Source organism: Gossypium hirsutum, chromosome A13 (assembly GCF_007990345.1).
Source record: "Gossypium hirsutum isolate 1008001.06 chromosome A13, Gossypium_hirsutum_v2.1, whole genome shotgun sequence".
Lineage (NCBI taxonomy): Eukaryota > Viridiplantae > Streptophyta > Magnoliopsida > Malvales > Malvaceae > Gossypium > Gossypium hirsutum.
The window spans coordinates 84,076,527-84,094,333 of NC_053436.1; positions in this window are offsets into that span (position 1 = coordinate 84,076,527).

Here is a 17,807-nt window from a genome sequence, read left to right on the forward strand (position 1 = left end):
AACCACCTACCCTAAAGGCAGAGATTTTAAACCAAAAAGAAAATCTAAAAAAAGAGGAGAAGATATCTTAGGTTGTTGGATTTACCCTAAGGAAAAAGCCTATAAAAGGACAAGGAGGAAACCCAAAAAGGTGAACAATGGTAGAGATCCATAGGTGAACTAAAAGGTAGTGGCTGAGTAAAGAAGAAAAGAGAAAGACGGAGGCAGTCCCTTTCAGCCATCATAGGACATTGTGCCGCAGGAGTGTGAACTGGACATGTGGAAGTTGTCTTCCCAACATTCTTCTGTTATTTCTTAATTTGTTCCTCTGTGAATTAATTTGATTGAAATGATGTTGAATGATGTTTGGGTTTTGAATTTTATTTTCCAACCCATGAGCTAAATCTCATAGGGTTCGATTTACTTGATAAAACCTTTATTTTCTTTAATGGTCGAAGCATAGATCTGAATTAATTTATTGTTTCATTCAATTGTTTTATTTCTAAATTGTATGCATGCAATCCCTGGATATTGACAATTGTACAACTGATAGTACTAGAAAGAAAATATATTTTCTCCCTACTTATTGGTTAATTTGTCCCCATTTAGTTATCTTTAGCATATATTTTAGCATGTTCAGTTCAGTAAATTGCATTTTATAGCTCAATGGATCTTAGCCTATTTATCCTTAATTTTTTCATGTTTTGGTACCAATAACACTGCATGAGTATTTCTAGATTGTGCCCAGAATTGTGATTGCACCTGACAATTTTCCAGATAAAAACAAAAATGTGTGAGCTATCCAGTCTGGTACAACCAACTTGTATGTGCAAAGGCAGCATGATTCTGATGAAAGGACACCTGTGCTATTTGGAAGAATAAAAATATTCACGTGAAAAGGAAAAAAAAAAGAGGGCTTTTTGTGGGTATTATTTTCTTCAACCTATTTTTTGAAACTTTTCAACTATGGAAGCTTAAGCTTCCTTCTGGTGAACAGACGTGAAAGGGATGCAGATTAGCTCTTAACGAGGAGCCCTGAGTGCGACACAAGAGGGAGTTGAGAGATCAAGTCGAGATTTTCTAGGAATAGTACTCTTCACTTGTTTCTTTTATATTTCTTTCCTAACAATGGTGATTACTTTCTATTTCATGTTTCTACAAAAGTACACATGATTTCTGGGTTAAACGTTATTTTATTCAACTTGCTTCTACTGTTTAATCTTTGGGTTTGAATGTTTTTAGCATGGAAGTGTTATTACGGTCACTGACACTAGAAAGTGCAGCGACAGATCAAACTAACAAGCATGACAACAGAAGTTGCTTGAGGATTAGAGGAATTTAATCCACTTGTTCTTAATAGTGTTCCATTGCCATCATTAGAAGGTGTGGTTAATGTGCACGTTTAAGCCTTAGATTAAATATAGAAGTTAAGCTTGGTAAGTTATTCATTGAAATTTAATGCATCGACAGTCACCTATCCTTTTATACCTTGTGAGCACTTAGTATTCTGTTGAATATTCACGTTGGAGATCCCAGTTTATCATTACCATATTTTATCTTATTGTTTTCAAGTTATTGCTTCAACAACTACTATCACAATTTATCACGTTTCTATCTATTTATTGCACTAACATTGATAGACAAAAAATAACCATCCTCATGGGATTGATATCTGAAAGATTCATATCTATCTACTACACTTGTATCGACAGTGTACACTTGCACATTATTGTTGTAATGTTAAATAGCAGATCAATTTTTGGCACCATATTCGAGGGTGGAGTTTGTTTGATTTTTTTTGTTTGTTTTTATTTCAAAATATCTAGTTGTTACTAACTTGTTTTCTTTTGGTCGCTATTTTCACATTTTGTTTTAGGTGTTGTATGACCCAAAGCAATTTAGAGTATATTGGTGATTTTGATCCAAAAATTGAAGGAACTGTTCGAAGGAGACTTCGAGAGCAAAGGAATATGGCTTTACTAAGAAACTATGAAGTTATACCCTCAATGCAGCACCAAAATGCTAATGACCCACCATTGCCGCAAGACTCTGAAATACAAAACAGGTCTGTACTAGATTTTGTAGTACCTGTCTTGGATGACTTACAACCGGGAGTTGTTAAGACAACAATCTAAGCTGAAAATTTTGAACTCAAGCCAGTAATGTTTTAAATGTTGAATTTTAATGGACAATATGTTGGACTACCACATGTAGATGCACAGGAACATCTTAAATCATTTTTATTGATCTTTGCTTCCTTTAGTCAACAAGATGTTCCTAATGATGCTTTGAAGATGCAATTATTTCCTTATTCCTTCTAGGGAAGAGCTTGTACTTGGTTCCTTGGGCTACCTGCTGAATCAATTACATCTTGAAATGCACTAGCAACATAGTTTGTTTTGCCATTTAATCCACCGAAAATGAATGCTCATCTTTCAAATGATATTACAGCTTATCATCAGCTGGATGATGAGAATCTTCACACCACATGGGAATGTTATAAATCTTTTCTTCAGCGTTATCCCATACACGACATTTAATATGAAACAAAAATTGAGATTTTCTATAATGGGCTAAATTTACACACGAAGAATCTTGTCGATGCATCAGCCAATGGACCTTTGTTAAATTGTACTTATAATGATGCTATTGGAACTCTTGAGAGAATTCCTCAGAAGGATTATTAATATCTTATTTTGTAACAACCTAATTTTAGGCCTAGTAGGAACAGTGGTTTCGGAACCATTAATCCAACGTAGAAAATTTTATTTTGAAAATATTTTTATGGAATTATTTCATGAGAATTTCATTCGAAAATTTTAACGTTTGGGCACTCAATTTAGCCAAAAGGACTAAATTGTAAAAAGTGCAAAAGATGAGCTCTACATGCTAGTGATGTCTAACTATTATGAAATTTTAAATTGGAGGTATTTAAATTGTAATTCGACCATTGGTTAAGTTGTTGGACAAAAATGGACATGGTTAAGTATGTTTCTAAAGTTTTTCATTAAGGGCATTTTAGTAATTTGGTAATTAAATGAATTAAAAAGCCAAATTAAAAGCCAATTTTTGCTCATCTTCTACCCCATGGCCGAATGTACTAAGAAGAAACCATGTCTAGGGTTTTTTCAAGCTTCCAAGCTTGATTGTAAATTCGTTCTAGCCCCGCTGTTAATGATTTTTATGTTTTTGAAATCCTCGTAACATGATCTATCTATTTCTACCACAAATTTAAGAAATAATGAATATCTAAAAATTTACCCATGATGGATATTTGTGTATTTTGATGTCTAATGGTAGGAAATGTATGTTTGGTGTATGATAAACGATTTCTGTTAACTAATTTTTGATGAAAATGCTTAAAAGGACCTATTTGTAAAAGTTGTGAAATAGGTGTTAAAATATGAATAAAAGAAAATTGTGGGTTGCTATAAGCATGTATAAGGTTTTTCTAGGCATCGGTGTTGAAGAAATTGAGTACATTTTATTTTACGAGCCTAGGGACTAAATTGTAAAAATGTCAAACTTTAGGGGTAAAAATTTTAATTTTTTCCATAATGTGATTTTGGGACAATTTAATAGTATAATGATTAAATAAGTTAAATGTGATATTATAGATCAAGAAAAACAAGGTTCAGAATTAGAACGGGGAAAAACGACTATTTGACGGTTAGGTCCTTTTCGCCATTATTTTGTCAAGGTAAGTTTGTATGTTTAATAAGCATTAAAGTATATATGTATAAATGCTTAATTTGTATATTTGTGGTAAATGCAATATTATTGAAATGAAATATGAATGCTATTGAGTACGACACTACAGAAATGACCAACAGAGATTCGATACAGGGAAAGTCCCAGTTGAACCTTATGAATAGATAGGATACAAATGTCATGACATTAGGGTTACTGAAATTACATTTTAGACCATATCTGGGATATGGTGTTGATATTAGACTTCGTGTAAGACCATAGCTCGGTTATTGGCATCGATACGAGATTACATGTAAGACCATATCTGGGATATGGCATTGGTATGGTACTGTGTGTACGAGATTCTCGAGTATCCTTTAGTATTCCAAATGGTTCAACGGGTAATTTAATGGGTATGTCAAAGAAGAGAAAGAGTATGTAAGTGTTACGAATTTGTGCAGGTATATACATAAAGTTTATAAGCATTGACTTCATGATATTGTGAGTTCATGGTTTCCAAGAGAATGTTTTTGTGAAAGCCTTGTGGTTATTGATCTATACTTGTGATGTGCAAACTATATGGTAAATTCGGTTGGCGACCGTGTAACTAGCTTTCGGGCCAAATTGAGTTATGATCTAGCATGTTTGATTCACACGAATTGTGATTTATCGAATATGAGAAAAAGGAATGATTGGCAGAATTGCCTATTAAAATGACTATGGAAGTATAGGAAGATATGAGTTTTAACAATTGAAAGATGTTAAAATATATGCTTAAAAAGTGAATTATCATAATTAATGTGTATGTTTATTATGAGGTTTGAAATGATGGGTTGGTTATGGTAATCTGTTATAATGGAGAGATTACGGTTGTTAGGCTAAAGTCAAGACATGTTAAATTATGCTTTCAAATTGATATAGCAAACAATTTGACTGAATAATTTGTAACTATGAGGTTTATAAAAATTTATACTATTTTGTTTTATGCTTATATTGTTAGACTTGGTAAATGATTGGTAAGAGTTGCTTATTATGTTCATACAGACTTACTAAGCTATATAGCTTACCCTCTTCATTTCCCATGTTTTATAGTGCCATAAAGCTAGCTCGAGTTGGGGATCGCCAGAGAGCCTATCACACTATCAAGCTATCATTTTGGGTATTGATGAATTCAAGTATTTTGAGTTTATGGCATGTATAGGGGCTTGGTCTTTTGGTCATATGTGTTGGCTTATAATGGTTCATGGTTCATTCTGTACATAGCCTTGGAAGTTGGTTAATGTTGGTTATGAGTATATTTATATTAATGTCATTTGTGAGTGTGGAAACTTGCATAATTTAATGTAGAAAGGTTGATGTTTTAAGCATGATTAATAATGGTATGAGAATGACATGTTGTTGTCTTGGTTGTGGTTGTTTGGTTGCTCTTTGATGCTTGAATTTGTGCCATGTGATGTTGTGGAGACGTGTGCAAGTAAGGGTGGCAAAATGGCTTGGTAAATAGCCTTGTTTTTGTCCACACAGGTAGACACATAGGTGTGTGTCTAGGCCGTGTGTGTCACACAGTTTGCCCTATGGGCGTGTGATCCGGCTATGTGTCCCTTGCACCTAAATTGTTGCAAAACAGAATGCTCAGCATCGAGCATACGAGTATAAGACACTACCGTGTGTCTTAGCCATGTGAAGGATACGGCTTTGAGACACGAGCTTGTGCCATGGCCATGTGACTTCAATTTGCTCTTGGGTGACAAATAGAGAGTTACACGGGTTAAGGACATGGGTGTGTGTGACCACACGGCCTACCCACACGGACGTGTCCCAGGCCACACGAGCTGTGACCCCTATTTAGGCAAAAAATTTCTAAGTGTTGTAAAATTTTCTAAAGTTCTCGATTTAGTCCCAAATCACTTCTAAAGTATGTTTTGGGCCTCGTAGGCTCGTGTTAGGGACTTTATGCTCAATTTCAGAAAGTTTTAATTTGGACAAAAATTTATGACTCAAAAATGTATGTTTTCTTGTGTTTAAGTCTGGTAATGCCTCGTACCTTGTTCCGGCATTGAACATGGGTAATGGGTGTTACATTTAGTGGTATCAAAGCTATGGTTTAGTCAGTTCTCAGACTGAATGTAGTGTATGTGAGTCTAACTATACATGTCATATTACTACCTGTGATAGTGTGACATCTCCCGACTCTGATGAAATTGTTTTGTTGAGACAGAGATGCTTTCCAATCGAGCTACTTTCGAAAACACTGAAAGTGATACTAAGATATTTGAAAATGTGTTTGTGATGAGTCGAAACTTGGAAAGGTATGAATAAGAGTTCATGATATGCATGTGATGATGTACAATGAAATGACAATAAGTTGAAAAATATGGGTAAAATGTTATTGTTCCGGTTGAACGTTGTGTTTCGATGGATTATGGTGATTTTATGAAACAAAATGACAGTTTATATTGTGATAAACTCATCCATGTTTGTTTGGCATTCATATGATGTTATGTGCCTAACTTGTTTGATTAAGTGAATGCGATAAGTAAACTTACTCAAAAATTTTGGAATTTATGTATAAGTGCACTTGTTTTAATAAGATAATTGGAAAGTTCGTGTAACATAAATATGTATTTTAATTTGCCTGAAGTAAATTGTATAATTGTGATGATATTATGATGATGATGAATGTTAAGTCACATATATGTGTATATATGAGAATCGAGTTAGAGGCTATACGACCTCACCCCCTTACCAATGTGGTATTTTATAGCGAAATTTCACGAGATTTATGTTGAATGAGATCACAAGTGAGAGACTAAAGAGTTTAGTAGCGAAATAACTAATAATGTGGTCAGAGTTGAGAATAGTTTGGCAAGTGAATACAGTTTTGGAAAAGATGCTAGGTTATTTTAAAGATCATTCGAATTTCTGTAATACCCCGAACCCGAGACCGTCGCTGGAGTCGAACACGAGGTGTTAACAGACTTCAAACCACTTATTAAAATTTTTCCAGACAAGCTGCCAATCTGCGTACTAGTCACTTTAAAAAACATATCTTGGGCTCTGGAACTCGAAATCCAGTTCCGTGAATTTTCCCTGAAACTAGACTCATATGCCCATCTACATATTTTTTTCTATAATTTTTTGTCGGGTCAATTAGTACATTTTATTAGTCAAAGTCTCCCATGTTACTGGGGTCGACTACACTGACCTTTGCTCATTACGACCTGGATATCTCCCTGTACAGAGCTTCAATACTAATACCGTTTGTTTCTATAGAAACTAGACTCAGAGAGGAATCTATAAATATATGGCATGACTCCTAATTATCTCTGGTTAATTTATACTGAATTTCTAAAGTCGGAACAGGGAACCCAGAAACCGTTCTGGCCCTGTCTCACGAGAACCTGAATATCTCTTAACATACTGTCCATATGATTTTTTTGTTAATTCTATATGAAAATAGACTCATCGAGCTTCGATTACATAATTTATTCACTATTTAATTCCATTCCTACTAATTTTTGTAATTTTTCAATCCCACGTCAGTGCTGCAGCCAACATCTGTTACTGAAGCAACTATGCCCATTTCGTGATTTCTCATTGATCTAACTAGTAATTCATCATACATATCACAAAATTATAATCATGACTAGCCATACCAAAGGCTAATCATTGTCAAACATCTCCCTACTACGCTATTGCCATATCATGAATCTTAACACCAAAATTAATCAGCCATGACATATGGCATAAAAATCGTATTACCAAGACTTACGTCCCAACATTAGAACCAAATTCAACCGAACATTATGCCATTTTCGCATGGCTAAAAGTTTACATACCAAATTTCAACAAAACATATTAGCCTATACATGCCGAAATGATCTCTTAGACCAACTAAGAAGAAAATACCAAAGGTTGCTAGCCGGTGTGATGACTTCGACGACGGCACGATCACGCAAAAAGAGACGAGTCCAAGAAACCTAGAATAGGTGACAAGCAAACACCGAATGAGTATATAACTCAGTAAGCCATAAGCATTCCACAACCATCCATTAATAAAATTATCACAACAGGAAACAATGAAATGAGGTTAAGTACTCCATCCATACCAAACTATACCATAGTTCCTTAAACCCTATGGTTCAATCTCATACCAAGTCCTACATTGGCCTTTCATGCATCATTTTATTTTCGTTATAATCATACAATTAAACGAACTTTCACCTATTCCACAATGAACCTTATGTACGTGACTTCAACTATAATCGTCACATAGGTTCAAAACTTACCAAGCTCAACTCCAAATATAAACATAGCGCCTATTAGCCATGAACTCAAGGTACTTACCTTTTCCGCTGTCCAAAATTGACTCGGTAAAGTCGCACCCTTCATGTAAATAATTTATAGAAAATATATACTGGGTTGCACACATAATGTTTAGTAATCAACCACGCACACTTAGTGCCATGCACTTTAAACTCACACACTTAGTGCCATGCATTTCAAGTTCGCACACTTACCTTTTCCGCTGTCCAAAATCGACTCGGTAAAGTCGCACCCTTAATGTAAATAATTTATAGAAAATATATATTGGGTTCGCACACATAGTGCTTAATAATCAACCGCGCACACTTAGTGCCATGTACTTTAAACTCGCACACTTAGTGTTGTACAATTTAAACACGCACACTTAGTGCCAATCTCATGACCGTGAACACTTATTGCCCGCACACTTAGTGCCGAAAACCAGCCACTCTATAGGCTTCACTTCCTTTTTACATTCGACAAATTTCATCTCTACTTACATATACATTTGTATACATTTCATCTCATTAAACACAATGGTATAGGTATTACGATCATTTAAATCAATACCAAAGATATGCTTAATGACTTACCTGTGTTGGGTAAGACGGTTCCAACTCGGCTACTCGATGATCTTTTCTTTGCCTTTGCTCGATTCTCCTCCTTTAACTCCTTGAGCTTAATCAATAAATCAACTAGTTTAACTGCCTTGCTAAATATTTACAATCTAATTACACATGCATATGTATGTTAGTATATTCGGCAATCACCCTTACTAATCACCCACTTGATCAATTATAGAGAATCAAAGTTAATATCACAATGTGTACCCTATATGGCCCATTATACATAATCAAATTTAACATCATCTATATATTTACTCATATGGCCGAATATACCTAATCATACATACACCTAACCAAAAATGATTTCTAGAATCTTTATATCATTTATACACTAAGCCGAGTACTCTTACCAAGTTCACCTATATTCTTCAACAAATTCTTCATTGATCAAACACATATTCGGCTAAAGAAATGGCAATTTTAGCAACTTTTGATTTAATACTTTATCAATTATAATACATCTAAATATTTTTTTCATATTATTAACACAATTCACATACATTACTTAATATAACATTTTCACATTCGGCATTAGTATCAACCATAGTAGCCGATTCTTCCTACTTTGTACCCATGCATCTATTTGATCCTTAGTTAGTTCAAACACTCAAAGTCAACCATCTCCATACCTCATCACCAAAGACATCAAAATACCAACCAAGAATGTAACATTCATGGCCGAATATCATCTCCATCATTTAACAAAGTTTGAACCATGGCTAGGTAGATTTCAAACTTACAACTTAAAATATACATGAATCTCAAAGAATAATATCAAACATACCTCAATCTAGTTACATGCATGGCCAAACTTCCTCCTAATCCTCTTCCAAACCAAACATGAAGCAAGAAATCCTTCCTCCTTCCTTAGAATTTTCGGTCAAAAGAGGATGAAAAAGGATGAACAAAATTTTTCTTTTCCTTTCTTTAGCTCACGGCAATGGGGGGGGAACAACCACTCATTTTTTTGTTTTCATTTCTTTATTACCCATACTCCTTATTTTATTTTTTTCTAACATACCTCACTAAGCCAACATGTTCCCAACATGTTTCCACCCATAGCATGGCCAACCACTAGCTCAAATTTTGGGTAATTTGACATGCAAACCCATCATTTTTATAACATGCATTAATAGACCATTTTAAATTAGCCTATCATATTTTCACCATGTCTCATATCGATCCCTATTTAATAATTTCTCATGCAATTGGCAAAATTGGAGAATGAAACTTCCACATACTCATGTACACACATAATAAGCATAGAATATGGAAATTAATTATTTTTATGACTCGGTTTTGTGGTCCCGAAACCACTCCCCGACTAGGGTCAATTTTGGGCTGTTACAACTCTCCCCCACTTAAGAAATTTTCGTCCCCGAAAATCTTACCGGTAAATAGGTTTGGGTATCGTTCCTTCATCGAGCTCTCGGTTTCCCAAGTAGCTTCCTCGATCCCGTGTTTGAGCCATAACACCTTCACTAACGGAACCCTTTTGTTTCGCAACTCCTTCACTTCACGAGCTAGGATACGCATCGGTTCTTCTTCATAACTCATATCGGCTTGAATTTCAACCTCTGATGGGCTAATTATGTGCGATGGATCAGATCGATAGCGTCAAAGCATCGAAACATGAAAGACGTCGTGAATCTTTTCAAGCTCAGGGGGCAAAATCAATCTATACTCAACCGGACCAACTCGTTCGGAGATTTCGTACGACCCAATGAATCTCGGGCTCAACTTGCCCTTACGGCCAAACCTGAGTACCTTTTTCCAATGCGAAACTTTAAGGAACACTTTATCTCCCACCTGATATTCAATGTCCTTTCGTTTCAAGTCCGCATACGATTTCTGATGATCTGTGGCTGCCTTCAGACTTTCACGGATTACCTTTACTTTCTGTTCGGCATCTTTAATCAAATCAACTCCGAAAATTTTACTTTCACCGAGCTCAGTCCAAAAAAATGGTGTACGGCATTTACGACCGTACAAAGCCTCGTAAGGTGCCATCTTAATACTTGATTGAAAACTATTGTTGTAAGCGAATTCAATCAAAGGTAAATACCGTTCCCATGAACCACTAAACTCAAGGATGCAGCATCTCAGCATATCCTCGAGTACCTGAATTATCCGCTCAGATTGACCATCGGTTTGGGGATGAAAAGCGGTGCTAAAATGCAGCTTGGTACCCAAAGCTTCTTGCAATTTCTTCCAAAATAGTGAGGTGAATCTCGGATCTCTATCCGACACGATAGAAATAGGTACTCCATGTAATCTCACAATCTGAGAAACATACAATTCGGCTAGTTTATCCAATGAAAAATCCGTACGCACGGGGATAAAGTGAGAAGACTTAGTCAGTCTATCAACAACAACCCAAATCGCATCCTTCTTACTTGCTGACAATGGCAGTCCGGACACAAAGTCCATTGTGACTCGATCCCCTTTCCACTCGGGTATCATGATCGGCTGAAGTAATCCTGAAGGTACTTGATGTTCTGCTTTCACTTGTTGACATATTAAACATCTCGAAACAAAGTCGGAGATGTCTCGTTTCATACCATGCCACCGAAACTGACGTTTCAAATCGTTGTACGTTTTCGTACTCCCCGGGTGAATTGACATTCGGCTACAATGAGCTTCGTTCAGAATCATCGAAATGAGTTCTGAATTTCTTGGAACACACAACCGACTTCTGAACCTCAAACAATCGTCATCATCAATTTGAAATTCGGATTCCATATTCGGAATACATTCAGCCCGTTTTGCAACCAATTCATCGTTGACTTTCTGAGCTTCACGAATTTGATGAATCAATGATGGTTTGGCCTTTAATTCAGCTACTAACACATTGTCAGGTAGAACAGACAAGTGCACATTCATCGCTCGTAAAGCAAACAGCGATTTCCGGCTTAAGGCGTCTGCAACCACATTAGCCTTTCCCGGGTGGTAATCAATGACAAGCTCGTAATCTTTCAACAACTCAAGCCAACGTCTTTGTCGCAGATTTAAGTCTCTTTGAGTCATCAAATATTTGAGACTTTTGTGATCCGAAAATACATGGCACTTTTCGCCAAACAAATAATGTCGCCATATTTTCAAAGCAAATACGATGGCGGCTAGCTCGAGATCATGGGTTGGATAATTTCTCTCGTGTGGCTTCAATTGTCTCGACGCATAGGCCACAACTCGACCTTCTTGCATCAATACGCAACCCAACCCGAGTAGGGATGCGTCACTATAAATGACAAACTCTTTGCCTGATTCGGGTTGCACTAAAATTGGAGCTTCAGTCAAACGAGTTTTCAGTTGATCGAAGCTTTTCTGACATTTCTCCGTCCATTCGAACTTAACATCCTTTTGAAGTAGCTTCGTCATTGGTGTGGCTATCATCGAGAAACCTTTTACAAATCGTCGGTAATAACCGGCGAGTCCCAAAAAGCTCCGAACCTCAGTAATATTTCTCGGAGGTTTCCAGTTAAGTATGGCTGAGATTTTGTTCGGGTCAACTCGAATACCCGATGCGGATACCACATGACCTAAGAAGCTAACCTCTCTTAACCAGAACTCACACTTACTGAACTTAGCATATAACTTCTTATCCCGCAAAACTTGCAACACTAATCTCAAGTGTTCAGCATGTTCGATCTCATCTCTTGAATAGACCAAGATGTCATCAATGAACACAACTACGAACCGATCCAAATATGGTCTGAAGATCCGATTCATCAAATCTATAAATACCGCAGGGGCATTAGTGAGCCCGAATGGCATCACCAAGAACTCGTAGTGGCCGTACCTCGTTCTGAAAGCAGTTTTGGGTATGTCCGAATCTCGAATTCGCAACTGATAATAGCCCGATCTCAAATCTATTTTTGAGAACACTGAAGCTCCCTTCAGTTGGTCGAACAAATCATCGATGCCTGGCAACGGATATTTGTTCTTTATCGTCACTTTATTCAGTTGACGATAGTCAATGCACAACCTTATGGTTCCGTCCTTCTTTTTCACGAACAATACTGGTGCACCCCAAGGTGAGAAACTTGGTCGAGCAAAACCTCTATCCGTCAATTCTTGCAACTGAGCTTTTAACTCTTTTAACTCGGTTGGTGCAATACGATACGGAGCTATCGAAATCGGCGTAGTCCCAGGTACAAGCTCAATACCAAACTCTACCTCCCGAACAGGTGGTAAACCCGGTAATTCTTCAGGAAAAACATCCGGGTATTCACAAACCACCCGCACAGATTCGGGTTTCTTTTCTAATTCTTTATCATCAAGTACATACGCAAGGTATGCTTCGCACCCTTTTCTTACATATTTCTGGGCCAACATTGCTGATATTACAGCTGGCAACCCCTCCAAATCCGTAGACTCAACTCGGATTACTTCGTTATTTGCGCACCTCAAATCAATAGTCTTGCTTTTGCAATTCACAACCGCATCATGCGCGGTCAACCAATCCAAACCAAGAATAACATCAAATTCGTCAAACGGCAAAAGCATCAAATCGGCTGGAAAACAGGATTCTCGGATTATTAGAGGGCATCTCTTACACACTTTATCAACAAGTACGCATTGACCCAAAGGGTTTGACACTCGAATTACGAACTCAGTAGACTCAACAGGTAGAGTCTTACTGGATGCTAAGGTTTCGCATACATATGAATGAGTAGAGCCAGGGTCAATCAATGCAATCACATTAGTATCAAAGAGAGTAAAGGTACCAGTGATGACGTCAGGGGAGGATGCCTCCTCTCGTGCGCGAATGGCATATGCTCTAGCAGGAGTACGGTTCTCGGCTCCAACAGCCGTATCAGAGGCCCCTCTCTGACTACCACCTCTACCTCCTAAAATTCTCGGTGATCTACCTCTAGTTGTCACTCCACTAGGTCTTGCACCTTGAATCTTATTCTTCTCATCAAGCTCCGTGCAATCTCTAATGAAGTGGTCCTTCGAATCGCATCCGTAACAGGCCCTGTTAATAGACTTACCCCAACATTCACCTATGTGTCGTCTTCCACATTGGGGACATTCAGGTTTCTCTAGACGATTATTGCCCACACTAGCTACCGAAGTAGCTCGGGGGTCCGTCGATGGTCGTGCTCTGATGGAAATTCCCGCAGTCATCCTCGACTTATTAGTGTCCTCCCTGAACTTCTTTACAGCTGAGAACGGAGCTTTACCCGTCGATCTTTTACGATAGTCTCTAGCTTCAAATTCAGCCTTCTTCTTCCCCTTTCCAAGTTCTTCCGCCTTACAGGCTCGTTCGACTAGTGTCACGAATTCTTTTATCTCCAAAATACCCACTAGTAGCTTTAAATCTTCGTTCAATCCTTCTTCGAATCTTTTGCACATGGCAACCTCATCAGCTACACACTCCCGGGCATACCTACTGAGTCTTACGAATTCATGTTCGTATTCAGATATTGTCATACGGCCTTGCTTAAGTTCCAAGAATTCCTTACGCTTTTGATCGATGAACCGTCGACTAATATATTTCTTCCGAAATTCTGCTTGGAAGAAATCCCAAGTAACTCGTTCGTTTGGGACTATGGAAATCAAGGTCCTCCACCAATAGTAGGCTGAGTCTCGCAACAAAGATATAGCACACTTTAGACATTCATCGGGTGTGCATGACAGTTCATCGAACACCCGAATGGTGTTATCAAGCCAGAACTCGGCCCTTTCAGCATCATCAGTAACTATGGCCCTGAACTCCTCAGCCCCGCGCTTCCTAATCAAGTCTACAGGTGGCTTACTCAGCCTCACAGGATCAGTAACTGATGGCATTACGGGCTCCTGGGGTGGATTATTCAAATTCGGGAATTGTTGGACAGCCGGATTGGTTCGGGCATACTGCGCGACCCACTCATTCATCATGGTAAAGGAGGCTTGTTTAGCCCCCTCACCTTGATTATTCGCAGATGACTGAGGTTCAACAGCTGGTGTCCCTTGTGCAGGAGCAGCCGCTACACTTTCAATGTCATCCGCCAAGGTTTTCTCTACACCGGGATCCATTTACTAATCAAAACATAAATTTTAACCGTCAGAAGTCATCACACATTCAAACATTAACATTCGGCATGTATAGCTAGACTCATACGTGCTATGGTAGTCCTAGAACCGACTAAACCATAGCTATGATACCAATCAAATGTAACACCCCGAACCCGAGACCGTCGCCGGAGTCGATTACGAGGTGTTAACAGACTTCAAACCACTTATTAAAATTTTTCCAGACAAGCTGCCAATCTGCGTACTAGTTGCTTTAAAAATTATATCTTGAGCTCTGGAACTCGAAATCCAGTTCCGTGAATTTTCCCTGAAACTAGACTCATATACCCATCTACATATTTTTTTCTAGAATTTTTGGTCGGGACAATTAGTACAGTTTATTAGTCAAAGTCTCCCATGTTACTGGGGTCGACTACACTGACCTTTGCGCATTACGACCTGGATATCTCCCTGTACAGAGCTTCAATACTAATGCCGTTTTTTTCTATAGAAACTAGACTCAGAGAGGAATCTATACATATATGGTATGGCTCCTAATTATCTCTGGTTAATTTATAATGAATTTCCAAAGTCGGATCAGGGAACCCAGAAACCGTTCTGGCCCTGTCTCACGAGAACCTGAATATCTCTTAACATACTGTCCATATAATTGTTTTGTTAATTCTATATGAAAATAGACTCATCGAGCTTCAATTACATAATTTATTCACTATTTAATTCCTTTCCTACTAATTTTTGTAATTTTTCAATCCCACGTCACTGCTGCTGCCAGCATCTGTTACTGAAGCAACTATGCCCATTTCGTGATTTCTCATTGATCTAACTAGTAATTCATCATACATATCACAAAATTATAATCATGACTAGCCATACCAAAGGCTAATCATTGTCAAACATCTCCCTACTACGCTATTGCCATATCATGAATCTTAACACCAAAATTAATCAGCCATGACATATGGCATAAAAATCGTATTACCAAGACTTACGTCCCAACATTAGAACCAAATTCAACCGAACATTATGCCATTTTCGCATGGCTAAAAGTTTACATACCAAATTTCAACAAAACATATTAGCCTATACATGCCGAAATGATCTCTTAGACCAACTAAGAAGAAAATACCAAAGGTTGCTAGCTGGTGTGATGACTTCGACGACGGCACGATCACGCAAAAAGAGACGAGTCCAAGAAACCTAGAATAGGTGACAAGCAAACACCGAATGAGTATATAACTCAGTAAGCCATAAGCATTCCACAACCATCCATTAATAAAATTATCACAACAGGAAACAATGAAATGAGGTTAAGTACTCCATCCATACCAAACTATACCATAGTTCCTTAAACCCTATGGTTCAATCTCATACCAAGTCCTACATTGGCCTTTCATACATCATTTTATTTTCGTTATAATCATACAATTAAACGAACTTTCACCTATTCCACAATGAACCTTATGTACGTGACTTCAACTATAATCGTCACATAGGTTCAAAACTTACCAAGCTCAACTCCAAATATAAACATAGCGCCTATTAGCCATGAACTCAAGGTACTTACCTTTTCCGCTGTCCAAAATTGACTCGGTAAAGTCGCACCCTTCATGTAAATAATTTATAGAAAATATATACTGGGTTGCACACATAATGTTTAGTAATCAACCACGCACACTTAGTGCCATGCACTTTAAACTCACACACTTAGTGCCATGCATTTCAAGTTCGCACACTTACCTTTTCCGCTGTCCAAAATCGACTCGGTAAAGTCGCACCCTTAATGTAAATAATTTATAGAAAATATATATTGGGTTCGCACACATAGTGCTTAATAATCAACCGCGCACACTTAGTGCCATGTACTTTAAACTCGCACACTTAGTGCTGTACAATTTAAACCCGCACACTTAGTGCCAATCTCATGACCGTGAACACTTATTGCCCGCACACTTAGTGCCGAAAACCAGCCACTCTATAGGCTTCACTTCCTTTTTACATTCGACAAATTTCATCTCTACTTACATATACATTTGTATACATTTCATCTCATTAAACACAATGGTATAGGTATTACGATCATTTAAATCAATACCAAAGATATGCTTAATGACTTACCTGTGTTGGGTAAGACGGTTCCAACTCGGCTACTCGATGATCTTTTCTTTGCCTTTGCTCGATTCTCCTCCTTTAACTCCTTGAGCTTAATCAATAAATCAACTAGTTTAACCGCCTTGCTAAATATTTACAATTTAATTACACATGCATATGTATGTTAGTATATTCGGCAATCACCCTTACTAATCACCCACTTGATCAATTATAGAGAATCAAAGTTAATATCACAATGTGTACCCTATATGGCCCATTATACATAATCAAATTTAACATCATCTATATATTTACTCATATGGCCGAATATACCTAATCATACATACACCTAACCAAAAATAATTTCTAGAATCTTTATATCATTTATACACTAAGCCGAGTACTCTTACCAAGTTCACCTATATTCTTCAACAAATTCTTCATTGATCAAACACATATTCGGCTAAAGAAATGGCAATTTTAGCAACTTTTGATTTAATACTTTATCAATTATAATACATCTAAATATTTTTTTCATATTATTAACACAATTCACATACATTACTTAATATAACATTTTCACATTCGGCATTAGTATCAAGCATAGTAGCCGATTCTTCCTACTTTGTACCCATGCATCTATTTGATCCTTAGTTAGTTCAAACACTCAAAGTCAACCATCTCCATACCTCATCACCAAAGACATCAAAATACCAACCAAGAATGTAACATTCATGGCCGAATTTCATCTCCATCATTTAACAAAGTTTGAACCATGGCTAGGTAGATTTCAAACTTACAACTTAAAATATACATGAATCTCAAAGAATAATATCAAACATACATCAATCTAGTTACATGCATGGCCAAACTTCCTCCTAATCCTCTTCCAAACCAAACATGAAGCAAGAACTCCTTTCTCCTTCCTTAGAATTTTCGGTCAAAAGAGGATGAAAAAGGATGAACAAAATTTTTCTTTTCCTTTCTTTAGCTCACGGCAATGGGGGGGGAACAACCACTCATTTTTTTGTTTTCATTTCTTTATTACCCATACTCCTTATTTTATTTTTTTCTAACATACCTCACTAAGCCAACATGTTC